This window comes from Panthera tigris, chromosome B1, assembly GCF_018350195.1.
Source record: "Panthera tigris isolate Pti1 chromosome B1, P.tigris_Pti1_mat1.1, whole genome shotgun sequence".
Lineage (NCBI taxonomy): Eukaryota > Metazoa > Chordata > Mammalia > Carnivora > Felidae > Panthera > Panthera tigris.
This window is the reverse complement of record NC_056663.1, coordinates 130,359,479-130,373,086: the sequence shown is the minus strand read 5'-3', so window position 1 is coordinate 130,373,086 and position 13,608 is coordinate 130,359,479. Positions and strand designations below refer to the sequence as shown.

At 34.8% G+C, this 13,608-nt stretch overlaps 1 protein-coding gene and 1 long non-coding RNA gene across 13 annotated transcripts in view; one reads left to right on the top strand and one right to left on the bottom strand.

Moving 5' to 3' along the window:
* The window catches only part of SNCA (synuclein alpha), a 154,751-nt gene that overhangs the window by 53,757 nt on the left and 87,386 nt on the right, over positions 1–13,608 (bottom strand). The window lies entirely within an intron of this gene.
* Positions 1–13,608, top strand: part of LOC122237990 — a 260,209-nt gene that overhangs the window by 241,523 nt on the left and 5,078 nt on the right. For 5 of the 8 annotated variants that reach the window (XR_006216864.1, XR_006216863.1, XR_006216861.1 and 2 more), the window contains 3 exons: positions 1,706–1,781; positions 10,790–10,930; positions 12,090–12,163. This is a non-coding gene — a long non-coding RNA (uncharacterized LOC122237990). Of the gene's footprint in view, positions 1–1,705; positions 1,782–3,071; positions 3,184–4,441; positions 4,539–10,789; positions 10,931–12,089; positions 12,164–13,608 lie in introns of all 8 variants that reach the window. The other 3 variants (XR_006216865.1, XR_006216868.1, XR_006216866.1) reach the window with 3 other exon arrangements.

The following is a 13,608-nucleotide window of genomic DNA, read 5'->3' as shown; positions in this document are numbered from 1 at the left end:
AAGATCTGAGAACCTTCAATAAATGGATAGTTGTGATGCCACAGACAGATATGCTTATAAAGGCACAAAGAGAATGGTAGTCCTTTTCACTATGATATAAAGCATTTTATATGATACGGTTATAAGTATAGTTTTTTTTTTCAAAATATAATACAGTCAGATTTTTTTAATAACTTAAACTCAAGATTCCTTATGTTTTGAAGAAATTTATGAAAACAAATGCTTTTGAGAACTTAGCTGAATATGAGCAATTTCAATAAGCAAATTCCCCTTTGCTTCTGAATGAGGACTTTGGAAACTGTCAGGACTTACCAGTTGCAATTTTTCTATTTATAATGTTGCTTTCTTCAAAGAAATGAAAAGCATTTTATGGACATTACTTAATAATTTCTCACAGCTTTCTAAGAAGACAAAAAATGTGCATGCAGTAACTCAATAGATATTGAGAAGTTTCCTCCTAATAAATTTTATTCATGTAATAAATCCCACCTTTAACAATATTCCCCAATAAACCTTCATATTCCTAAGCTCATACATGTTCACATTTATATTAAAAGATTTTTACATTGTGAAAATGGGTATATAAGCATTTTGTATCCAAAAATATCACCACGGTTTTGTTGTTCCTTTTTTTAAAAAAACTTGTTTTTCATACATTTTTGGTTTTATATCATAAATGACATAAATTGGGCAATATTAATCCCCTTTGTAGAAATTTTAAATGCCTTCCCACCAGTCTATACATAAATCCTTTTTACTATAACTTATACAACCTGTGGTCGTTTTTATCTATAGCCTCTGTCCCTTTCTCTCTCAAAGCTTGTAGCTAGTCTGGCCCCTTTCATGCCATTAAAACGACCAGATTCTCCCCTTCTCAAGGCCTTCACATGTCCTGCCTTCTGTCTCGCCTTTCCATCACCCCACCCCAAAATTTCATATGCTCTTTCTCTCTCTCATCACATAGTCAGCCCCTTCTCATTCTTTCCATCTCAATTTAAATGTGACCTTCCTGTATGAAGTTTCCATAAACTGGATTGTCTGAATCCAAATGCCTAATAGGCTCCTATTTTCATTATGTGCTCAAAGTATCTATTTTATGATGCTTTGTTCAAAAAAAAAAAAATGATAAAAGGGAGGTAGTCTCAGGAGGATAAAAGTGCTGGTATAGAGGTGCAAAAGTGTAAATAGTAGTCTGTTAGTCTGTTCGCCAGCTTGGTTCTAGGGAGCTTAAGGAGGAAGAGAGAGAGAACCACAGCAAATGCTGAAGGCACTGTTTTGATTGAGGGCACAGGAAGCAAGGTCACTGGCCAGGGTGGCTGTGGAAGGATTCCTCCCTTAGTAACTTGGGGGCAGCAGATTTCAGCAAGCAAAGCAAAGCAGATAAAAGTGAGCAGACTTGTTCTCAAGCACAGGTGAGATACCCTTGGAGATTCCAGTACATCAGTGGGGAGCCAGAGGGGAGGCTCAGGCCCTGCAGATGGAATTCTGCAATGGAGGGGAATCATGTCTATCCTCAGGCTGTCAGATTTGAAGTTACTTGGGTTAAGTAAGTGATGCCTGGGATAGTAACAGCCAGCGATTATCAGCAGTTGCAGATCTGTTTCTATACTAAAGCAGATAAAAGCATCCAGGAATTATCAAAAGCCACAAATCAATCCCAGTGTCTTGTCATGCACCGACACAGCACTTTTCCCTTTCCTCACAGCTACTTAATGGATACTGGCAAGCCGTCAAACAGACAAACAAAGAAGTGAGGATAAATGATGCTTTCCAAATTTAAGGTGAGTCATCAGTCAGGCTGGGTATCTCAGGGAATTTAGTCTGTTTTCTAAGTAGCTTTATTTTAGCACAGCCATAAATCTAGCTGTAATTAGTCACTAAGTCCAATGACTCAATACATTTAAGCATTTCATTTGATTCTCAACCATGAAAAATTGCAACTGATTTGACAATACTGGTATGCTCTCACTGGCATGCATATGCTGCTGTCAGCACAACATGTGCTACCAGTATCTTTTTCTCTCTTGTGATATTGATGAACTATCATGAACCATCTTCTATCTCTCCTACTTCCCTATGGATCTAGTAGGATGCATTGGAGAGGAAAGTGATGATAGTAGAGTTTATGGCCATGGCTAGATTCCACCCCTCCCCCACCACAGATGAAACAAATAAGTTTATGTGGAAACGGAACAGAGCATGGAAATTTTTTGTTTTTTTTAGGGTTAGCTACTTGAAATATTACCTTAGTTAATGAAGTAATTCTACATTCTGTAACTGATAAAGATTATTTTTAACTAAGCTATAATGGGCAAATTGCTTTTCTCATCACTAGAATTACCATTTTAAACAAAGAAGTAAACATTTACTTTTTAATCTCGAAACAAGTTAAACTATATGATACTTTCTATTAAATCACATGTAACACGTTTTAAAAGTAATAGTAAATGTTTGCAAACCTTTTAAAAACTGTATTTGATACCTCGTGGATATTCTTGCACATGTTCCAAGATTTTCATTTCTCCAAGGATTTTTATTCACCCACAGAATCAAAATATCAAGGCATAATAAGGTTTCATCAAATGCTAATGAAACATCTAAGTTTTTTTTTTTATTAATTAACTTGTAAAGGACATAATAATGACATTCAAAGGAGGAGGCATCATCTGTGGACTGTTCCATTTGCAGATTTCAAGAAAACTATTAAAACATTTATAGCACTGAGGCTCAGATGGGTTCGTGTGCTCACTTGTGTGGCCATGTTGTATAACAGTGGGGGGTTTAAAGTGATAAAGTTCAGCCATCCATTTCCGTCTCCAATTGGGGCTCAGGCAACTGTCCTCTATTGTTTGATAAATTTTTTTTTAAATGCACTGTTTGTAGACCCACATTTAAAAACATTGAGTAGAACTAAAAAGTCACATATTTTGACAGTAAAAAGTATATCTTTTAGAAATATACAAATGTAAAGTAAATTATTGGAAGATTTTAAAGGTTTGTTCTAAACATAATTATCATAAAATGCAAATATAACTCAGAATATATTCGTTGTTATATTTTTGTTTCATCAGCTCCACTAAGGAAGGCAAATATGTGAATTCTTTGTATACAAAAAACCCCAAACAAACAAGAAACAAACAAATAAAAAAAACTTCCACAAAGTATAGCCTATATGACCACTGGGTAAGACTCTTTATGATTATTAGCATGGGAAAAGTATAAACACTTAGATATCTTTCATAACTTTAAATTAGTAAATATATTTAACAAATGAGAAATCTTATTTAACCAATAATTTGGGATCTTCATTACATATATAACCCCAAAACATGCAATATTAATGTGTCCTGAAAATAACAGCTTTAAAAGAATTCCAGCTTAAATATTCTCCTAAATTGCTTTGTGAAACTTAAGACAAAATTTAGTCTTTTAGAATTCCTAACAAAAGGGGATAGAAAAGAAGTGTTTAGAGAAAGTTGAAAGATGACCTTTGTCATATATTCCTTACATTGTAAAGGAGTAAATGATGGTTTTCTAGGGAGCCTGCGAAATTGCTAAAATTAAATGTTTGGACATAAATGTGGAATGCAGAGTTATATTCTTCAATAATTTCAAAAGCAATTTAAAAGCAATTTTAAAAAAATCATCCAGTCTAAATAAATGTTATAGGAATCCTAGACTTATAAGAATAATACATTTTAAAAGGCCTAGATAATATACAATATAAAAATAAGTGTTTACAAATAAGGCATTTATTTTCATTTTAAGTACAGTTGTCTAGGCTTTTAAAAACCCTTCTCTCTTTGACTGGTTTTATTTTGATGTTCAGCAAATGGATGAGCAGCAAAAAATTAAGTGGAATAATTGGAAAAGGCCATAAAATTCAGCATCTGATAATGTAAACAGTAATAATAGGAGATAGCAATTTTATTAGTTATTTGGGCTTATAAACAGCCTAATGCTCTAATAGTAAACATACGGTTTATTTAACTAATTGCAGCTGTCATTCTTAGAGGCGATTAGCACCTGAAAATAGTGAATTACACCCAAATAAAGGGTGAGTTTGTATAGATATTGGTCCTTATTGCTAGCCATTTATTCAATAATAGCTTTTAGGCACCAGTTACAAAGATAGGCAGAAATATAAATTCTGTGTATATAAAAAGAGAACCAGCCATTTAATAAAATCAGGTATACAATGCCCCCCAAAATATTTTTTTATCTGGAAGCTAAGGCAATCTGGACTGGACAAATGTATTTCTTGTTGGAACCGTTTCAGTCTATAGTTTCAAACACCTCCCACACATTTACACTGGGAGTTTTGTTTATTACCTCTTTTCACCCCTAGTGTTGTAAGCACAGTATGTAACTTGCAGAAGTATCTCTACATGAGACATTTTTGATGGAATGAGAAAGATTAAAATATAGATGTTTATTTCAGAGATGCTGAAATGAAATATAAACATTCTGTGACTATAAGGAATATGTGCATAATGCAATGTATCAGGAAAGAACAAGGATATCTTTAAAAACAATAGGTATGTGTTTTGAGAGGTTGGAATTCACTGTTCTAGGTCACTTTTTAAGGTGTGCTTGACTCACTGACAGCTTTGGCATGAAATCACCTTTAAAACAATCTCTGTTTGAATGCAATGAATCCTGATATGGATTTTTTTGGAGCTGACCATGTTACCTATTCTAGGCAAACTATTTACAGCAGGAAAAGAAGATTTGAAATTTGGGTGCTAGAGGGTTGCTATGGATAGTTACTCTGAACAGTTCAGTTAAAAATTGAATTTGTCAGTTCTATTATTAAATATTATAAAGCATAAGATAAAAACATTGGGTAATTTTAAAACTACAATAAAACTTATTTCGGAAGACTGCTAATTTCCTAATATGTGCACTGTTTTCAGTATCATTGATACCATAAACTTTGCCTGTGTGACCAGCAGATGATGAGCAGAGAGCCTGTGTAATATTATCAAATCACACAGTCAGAAATCAAAGTCTTTTTCTCCCACTTTATAAGCTATTTGGGAAGAAAGGGTATGGGTGTATGCATGTGTGTGTGTAACTGAGAGCAAGAGATTAACTTGTAAACCATCATCTGATGCAAAAACAGACATTTAGTAAGTCATCTATGAAGAGATGTTTCAATAACAGCTAAGCATTCATATAAATCTTCAGAGACCCAAATGCTCTCATGTGTGACAGAACATGCATCTTAACTGCCAGAACTCCTATTTTAACAGATCACATTTGGCAAATGGCTCTAGTATTTGGAGTTCTGTTCAGTGACAGATTTGTTTTCAATGTGATTAACATTATCTGAGGACTAAAATGACCTTCACTTAAAATCCCTTTTACATTTTGTCCATGTGAACCCTACCAGGGATGGTGGTCTTTGGCTGTACTTTAAGGATGATTAAAACATTCTAAGATGGTTATGAAAGAGAGGTCTTCAAAGACAAGAAAATAACCGATGATCAATGCTATTCTGTGCACTATATGGGAGCACAAAAATTTATCCCAAAGAATATAATCTAGCCATCAGAGTTCAAGTGGATTCAGCGTTAAGTGAGCAAAGCATGAAACAGATTTGTGGTGAAAAACAGCGATGCTCAATTGCCTAGTCTAATGTTCTCACTCATATCCTTTCCATCATTGAATTTGTTTGACATCTAGTCTTTTTTATGATGCAGTATGTGGAAAAAAAAAGCCCTTATTACAGAAGTTTTAAACATATGTTACACATTAATTGTGCTTGTATAATCACAAACAAGCAGGCAAACGCTTCACTGGGCTACATCAGCTTCTTTGCCTAACTTCCACATTGGTTTTGTGAATTTTGGAACAACATACATCGGGAATGGCTCCCTCTATTTAGGGCCCCAGGAAATAAACAAGGGCCCCAGCTGATTTAACTGGGACTTTTTATATATTCTCACAGGGTAAGAGAATCTAATCAATCATCCATCTTTTGAGGAATCCATTTAGAAACATGTATAGAAAAAAAGCATGCTATCTACTTTGGCATTCTTATTTATGAGAAAAAAAAAGACAAAGCTTACATGCACACAGAGGAAACAATCCGAATTACAGACACATCTATTAATATGTTTCCTGACTTATGACTGAATTGTACTCTTTTAAAAAGTGTATTTGTTGTTGTTTGCTTGTTTTTTATTTTAGAGAGAATATGCATGACTTGGGGAGAAGGGCAAAGGGAGAGAGAGAAATCTTGAGCAGGCTCCACACATAGAGTGGAACCCCACGTAGGGATGAGTCTCAGGACCACAAGATCATGACCTGAGCCAAAATCAAGAGTTGGATGCTTAACCAACTGAGCCACCCCAAAAGTGTTGTTTTCTAAGTGTTTTTATTTATAATGTGGCCCCTTTCTCTACAATAGGTTATTTTTATACATGCATACTATCATCATTTTCATTATTTATAGTTAACACAGATATCCCATTTAATTTACCCTTTTAACCCTATTTTACATATTTGCTGATATTTTAGTATAATTATATTTAATATTATTAACAGAACATGAAAATACAAACTACTACCATTAGGAAGGAAATGGTTAAGATCTTAAGCTCTTTTATGCCAAGGAAGATAGTGGTTTGTGGAGAACCACAGCTTTTTAAACTTGACTTTGACCTGTGCCAGCTGCAATTTCAGAAGAAAACCATTTGAAGGGAAGAGATGGTAAATCAATGGGTCAGTTGTCTGGTGGATTATTCTTCTTCATGCCACTTTATCTGTAAGTGTTGCCTTTCCCCATGAAACCATAATAATAAACACCATGAACCTGGGTAGGCACAGCCAGTCACTATCCTACGGTCCACTTGGTAGGAGTTATATGCATGCGGACTAAATAGGGTATGTGAACAGTATGGTCCCACTCTGGGATTCAGAGTGGATATGTGTCTGAATATAGTCTGGAACAAAAGGAAAGTATTAGACTCGTTCCTAAAATGACATCTATTATTTAGGAACTAGGTCAAGAAAGCCTATAATTACATATCTACTATATTTACATGGTGCTCCTTCATCAGAGAGCTCTTCTAGAAAACAGATGACAGTGCATAAAAATAAATTCTATTTCTTTCTCAACCCCAAAGTACATAGAACTTGACATGGGATATTTTCTAGCTAAAAAACACTTATATAATCTAGCGTCAGCTTTAATTTCTCAAACATCCATTTTCTGCTACAATAAATTGATAAAGCCATTTATATTTCATTCACATTTGTTATATCTTAGTCTTTGTTTTTCATTTAGATAAATAGGCTTTTATACTCTAGACAATATAGGAAATCCCAAAGCTCAGAAAAATCACTAATGAGGATGGAAGGAATTAACCATTATGGAAGCTGAAGCATGTAGCCAGTACACAGCATCACTTTGTGTTCATGTAACAAGGTCATCAGCGTAGCAACTATTCAGTGAGCTTGATTTTTCAGTATTACATCCTAAATCTGAAACATCTACTCTTAATAAAGGTGGTAACTTGGGGCGCCTGGGTGGCTTAGTTGGTTAAGCAACCGACTTCGGCTTGGGTCATGATCTTGGAGTTTGTGAGTTTGAGCCCCGCGTCGGGCTATGTGTTGACAGCTCAGAGCCTGGAGCCTACTTCAGATTCTGTGTTTCCCCTCTCTCTACCCCTCCCCTGCGCACGTTCTGTGTCTATTCTCAATAATTAAACGTTAAAATTTTTTTTTTAGTAAAGGTGGTAACTTTATGCCATGCAAAAAAAAAAAAAAAAACCCAAAAAACTAGTGCTCAAATGTCATTTTTTAAAATTAATTAACCCTTTGTCTTTCCTCAGACCTTTTATTTGTCAGTATCTTCATTAATATTTCAAAGATTAACCTACATAACAGTGTAAATGCTAGGCTAAATACAATGCCTTATACATTGTAGGCATTCAATAAGTTCATTCAGTAAATAAGTGAAGGTTGGACGAAAAATATCATGAAATTTAAAATGGGTTTAGATATCACCTCTAAATTAGCTGAATTATGCAGGATTAGAACATTGATATATTTTCACTACTAAATTTAATATTATTCACTAAGGGAATGTGGTATTGGATAGTTATATAATTGATAGAATTATTGGTAGCTTCTAATATACCCACAGATTATGATTTTTCCCAACATCTAACTTTCAAAATATAAATTCTATAACATTTAAAGCTATAACATTTTTGATTAGCCTTTTCAGTAACTGCAGATCAATATTTTTTCCCATGAGTAAAAGCTTATTTATATGTACAATGAAATTTAGTACTTTATAAATCATTTGTAGTAATCCTATAAGAAATCTATAAGAGTGAAATTATGATTATAAAAATAAGTGGATTCTAACAAATAAAAACATCTTTCAGTAAAGTTTATGGATACCAAAAGGCATTCAACTTTTAAAAACCCCACTGTATAAAATCAAACAGAAAATGGTAACAGGGCCATAGCTAGTAATATAATTGCTACCTAACTATAAACTAATTTAATACTGAAATCAGTATGTTCACTCTTTTAACCTCAGAGAAAGAATATACACACCTTACTATGCAGAACTATCTTCAATGGGATTGCACCATTGAGGAAAATAGAAAATGGAAAGCTATAAGAGTTCTTATTTATTTCTAGTCCCAACAGATAATATTTCATTGATATTGGATTTCCATATACATTCAGGTAGAATATTAACATTTCTTGCTTCTCAGTTTTACTAACTGTAAAATTGCACAAATTATTTTCAGTAGTATCCAGAGATACTGTACTGTTAATTGGCATCATTAACATTTTGGAATTATGATTTTAAATATACTAGCTGAAGGCATGATTGGACGTTGGTAAGTCATGTACTTGATCTCTAAAGAGATGGAATTCATCTCTTAAAAGGTTTTTATCCTCATGTTACCTGTCACAAATTTGGAACTCATTTTCTTTTAATTTGCAAACTTTATTTTCATATTGGAAACAAGCTATAATTTTAGTAAGTAGAAGACGATTTGAAATGCAATGCTATCCATAGTTGCCTCTTATCCTCTGGGTTTCTTATAGAATTGTTTTTAGGGATAAGAATTATCTGGAAACCAGATGTTACAATTGCCCTAATTTTTAAGTCCCAAATTTCTCATTTCCATTTTGGCAAAAGAGGTCAAAAAGACATGATAGCCTTTTTGATCTGTCTTTCCCCAACACTAGTTCGGCAAGACCAGTGGCTTCATTCTTTCTGCTATTGTGGGTTCACACTTTGGTGTCCTTATTTATTCTGCCATCACTACCTCTGATTATCCCGAAGCGAATTCTTTCCAGGTCATTCTGTCATTAACCTTCGTTTTAAAGCCATAGATCTACACCCAGCAAACTATTTTAAGCAGGAATCAATAATCTTCTCATAATAACCACTACCACTAAATCTGTCATTGTTATGCTAAACACTTATTCAACACTTAACACATGTACTGTGCTCAAAGCTTTATTAAAGAAATTGAGGCACGTAAAAATTAAAGCATCTTGTGGTGCCTGGGTGGCTCAGCTGGTTGAGAGTCTGACTCTGGATTTTGTCTTGGGTCTTGTGAGTTACTTCAGTTTTGTGAGTTTGAGCCCCTACTAGGGCTCTGTGCTGTCAGTCTCCTTCTCTTTGCCCCTCCCCCACCCCGCACTCTCTCTGTCTCTCTCAAAACAAATAAATAAAACTTAAAAAAAAAGGAAAAGATTAAAGCATCTTACCCAATGTCTCATAGTTGGCAAATGGGATGTGAAACGGTAAAGAGCAAGCTTTCACCCATTATACTATAAGGTTTCCTGCAGTACCAATGTAAAAATTTCATTGCATCATCTTTTGGGATCTTCAGCTTCAAATTTATTTATAATGCAGTCATGACTAGGTCTGCATTGTCATTAGAAGTCAATTGCTAGAAAATTAGTGTGAAGAAAACAAAGCTAGGTCATAGAGTATCTGGATGCCTTAAAAAGACGTCTGGACTTTATTGTGTGTGTGTGTGTGGTAAGTAATTATGGAAGTGTTGTAGCTGGGATTATGCACAATTGCATTTTCAGAGACCTCTAGGTAGAGACTAGGGGAGAGATGAGGAGGTCTGAACTACATGAATGTTGATAAGCTTGGGAGGAAAAATGGAATCAAAAAATATTTGGAAAGTGAAATTTCTAGGCCCCATGATCAACTGGATGGAGGGACGAAGGAGTCTTTGATGGCTACACCTCCAACACTTGGGCCATCACAGTCTATGCACTACAAAGTAGCTTGCTCTAATTCCACTCTCCGCCTGGACTGAGCCCTCCGCATGGGCTGCCCCCCTAAGCAATAGAACTCCTATTTTCCAATTACCCAACACATCTGGATTATAGAAATGAGAGAAAAAAAATGAAGTCTGAGGATGCTGAGCTGTGACTGAACAGGTAGGTTGCAGGTTTGGCTGTGTATTGGTATATATTTCAGCCACTGACAGACTTCTATTAAATAGGATTTAAATGGTTCCTTACATTTCTAAGTAAAACTCCACTTTGCACTGAAGCAACATTAGAGCACCACAGATGCTTACCAAATTTAGATAACTAATTATCATGGCTATGCTTCTATAACTTAAAGGGATTTATAGCTTATTAATACATGTACATACAAATCCTATATAATTAAAATTATGTGATCTGCAAGACACTTAGCTATTTGCAAAAATAAAATAGGTATCATAACTCTACCTTACCACTTCAGCAGAAGACCTGATTTTCAAATATGTCTTTTTAGATTTACATAGGAAATCCTGTGATAAGCCACCATGCTTCATACCAGGCAGCCCAGGTTAGAAGGCTCTGGAGTCCCGTAATGCTCAACTAGGTTAATACTCAACTAGGTCAAGACTCAACTAAGACAATATCAAGGAATCAGGTAAAAAGCAAAATGGGGTACAATACATTAATATAAGAAAATCCCCCCAAAAGTATGTACATGAATATATTTGTCCAGATACAAACAGAAATTTCTGAATAGTACACCATAAACACTAGTTTCATTAGGATGAAATATACATTTTCAATAAAAAAATATGGCTTGTTTAAAACATGGTTTTGATGAGAAGACAGATTTTCATTTTTTTTACTTCGTATGTTTATGGTTTGAAGAGTGGGGCAGCAGAAGACAACAATATAAGAAAAGACAGATCAAGTCAAGGACTTGGCCCATAGTAGGCACTTATTGAATAGCTGGTAAATAAAGAACGAAAGTCAAGTTAGTAGCAATTGGGGCTTTTATGCAAGTGACACACAAATCGACTTGGTGACGTGTTGACCTAACTTACGACTTTGACTCTGGTTCCTGACTTTGAATATTTTATTCCCAGAAACTACACACCCATATAGTAAAAATATACTACACACAGAATTCCCTGGACTTAAAAATATATCTAAGGGTGCCTAGGTGGCTCAGTCAGTTAAATGTCCAACTCTTGATTTTGGCTCAGGTTGTGATTTTGTGGTTCATGGGATCGAGCCCCACATCAGGCTCTGCTCTGACAATGCAGAGCTTGCTTCGGATTTTCTCTCTCTCTCTCTCTCCCCCTCAATCTCTCTCTCTCTCTCTCTCTCTCTCTCTCTCTCTCTCTCCCTCACCCTCTCTCCCTACCCCGCTTGTGTGCTATCCCTCTCTCAAAATAAATAAACTTATATATCTATATATAGATATCTATATATATCTACATATATATAATTACATACATATATATAATCACACACACACTATATATATAGTGGGCTGGATCAGACTCTGGGGCTACACGGAAGGGGGGTGTCTACTTCCTTTAGGAAACTTTTTGCAGTAGGGGCACCTAGTGGCTCAGTCGGTTAAGTGTCTGACTCCTGATCTCAGCTCAGGTCATGATCTCATGGTTTGTGGGATTGAGCCCCATGTGGGATTCTGCACTGACAATGCAGACGGAACCTGCTTGAGATTCTCTCTCTCCCTCTCTCTGTCCCTACCCTGTTTGTGTGCTCTCTCTCAAAATAAATAAACTTTTAAAAAAGCAGATAAAGATTTAGGAAATTTTTTGCAGACAATGAAAACTCTACCTTGTCCCATCAAAGCTTCTGTATCTCAGGATGGAGGCAAGAAGGCTGACATTGAAAGGTAAGAACTCAGATATGCCCTTTCATCAGAAGCTGAAGTGGAATGGTCTTATCCTAAAAACACATGCCAATCTCTCTTAAACAGACCCATAATTGTTTCCAAATCTGTCACTTAGGAGAATTTTAGAAACATAACTTTGATAATCCCACGCTCCATTTCCAGAGTACAATAAAATCCAACATGCATTGGGTGCTCACTATGTACAAGACATATTTCTAAACAGTTAATAGCTTTTTGTTTGAGGTGAGTATTCCTATTGTTCTTCTTTGGGAAGAGTTGAGAGAGAGGCAAAGTGACTTGCCCAAGATGGCATAGTTGGGAAGTGGGAAAGCAAAACTCTAACATCAACACCAACCCAGAGACCACTGTTCTAACATGTTTGCTATCTGCCATCTAAGAAATTAAAGCAAATTAAAAAGTATGCCATGTCCTATTAATCTAAAACAGGCAGAAGAGATCTCAGAAAAAAATTTGCAGTATTTGACAGAACATTTTAAGTAGTTATGGAACATAGTTTGTTTAAACAAAGTGGTCTTTTTATGTACTTTTCATGAGAAATTTTAAGTGTGTTTGGTTGTTATTTTCCTAAGTCTGTGACTGAAGGGCCTTTGTTTACTGGAATACTTCACATACTTCCTTCCTCTGTTGTAGGGCATTTATTTCTCTTCAGATACCACAGGCCTAATATCTATGTATAGAGTTTCATTTTTTGTTATTTTCTGCCATTGTGAAACGGCATAAGAGATAGACATATCTGTAACCATGCCCGTGCATATATATATAAATAAGTTCTTGTTACATAATATAAAAATATGTTATGCTTCTTAATCTATAAACTAAATAAAACCACCGTTTGAAGATAAAGCTTAGTAAGTAGATACAATGGTGCCTCTAAGTTTATGACTTGCCTTTTAATATTTGGGTTGCAAATAAATTTGAGAGCTAATGTAGCGAGTATGATGGTTAAAAAGTATGAGATTTAGAGTTGGATATTTCTGAATTCTAATTAGTAAGTCTTTGAACAAAGGTAACTTGCTTAATTTCTCAAAATGCCTACATCCTATGTTATTGTGAAAATTAAATGAGATAATACATATAAAGGCCATAACCCAATGCCTGGTACATATTACGTGCCCAATATAAGTCAGTGATTATAATAATTTGCTACCAAGTCATAGTTAACAAAGTAGTTTAAAATACTGTTTCTTTGATTCAATGACCCACAATTTTCCATATTTTCCTGGTTTCTAATATTGGGATACATTTCTAAAATTATTACATATAGTCTCCTCTCTGCCTGTCTCCCCAAGTTCTTCTAAAAGTATTATTAAATTAATAGTGTATCCTAGGAGTAGGTGTTAGATTCAAGACACATGGAAATAGTATAGTGCTGCATGTTTGTAGTTAGATTTGTAGTTAATAAAAGTATTATTAAATTAATAGTG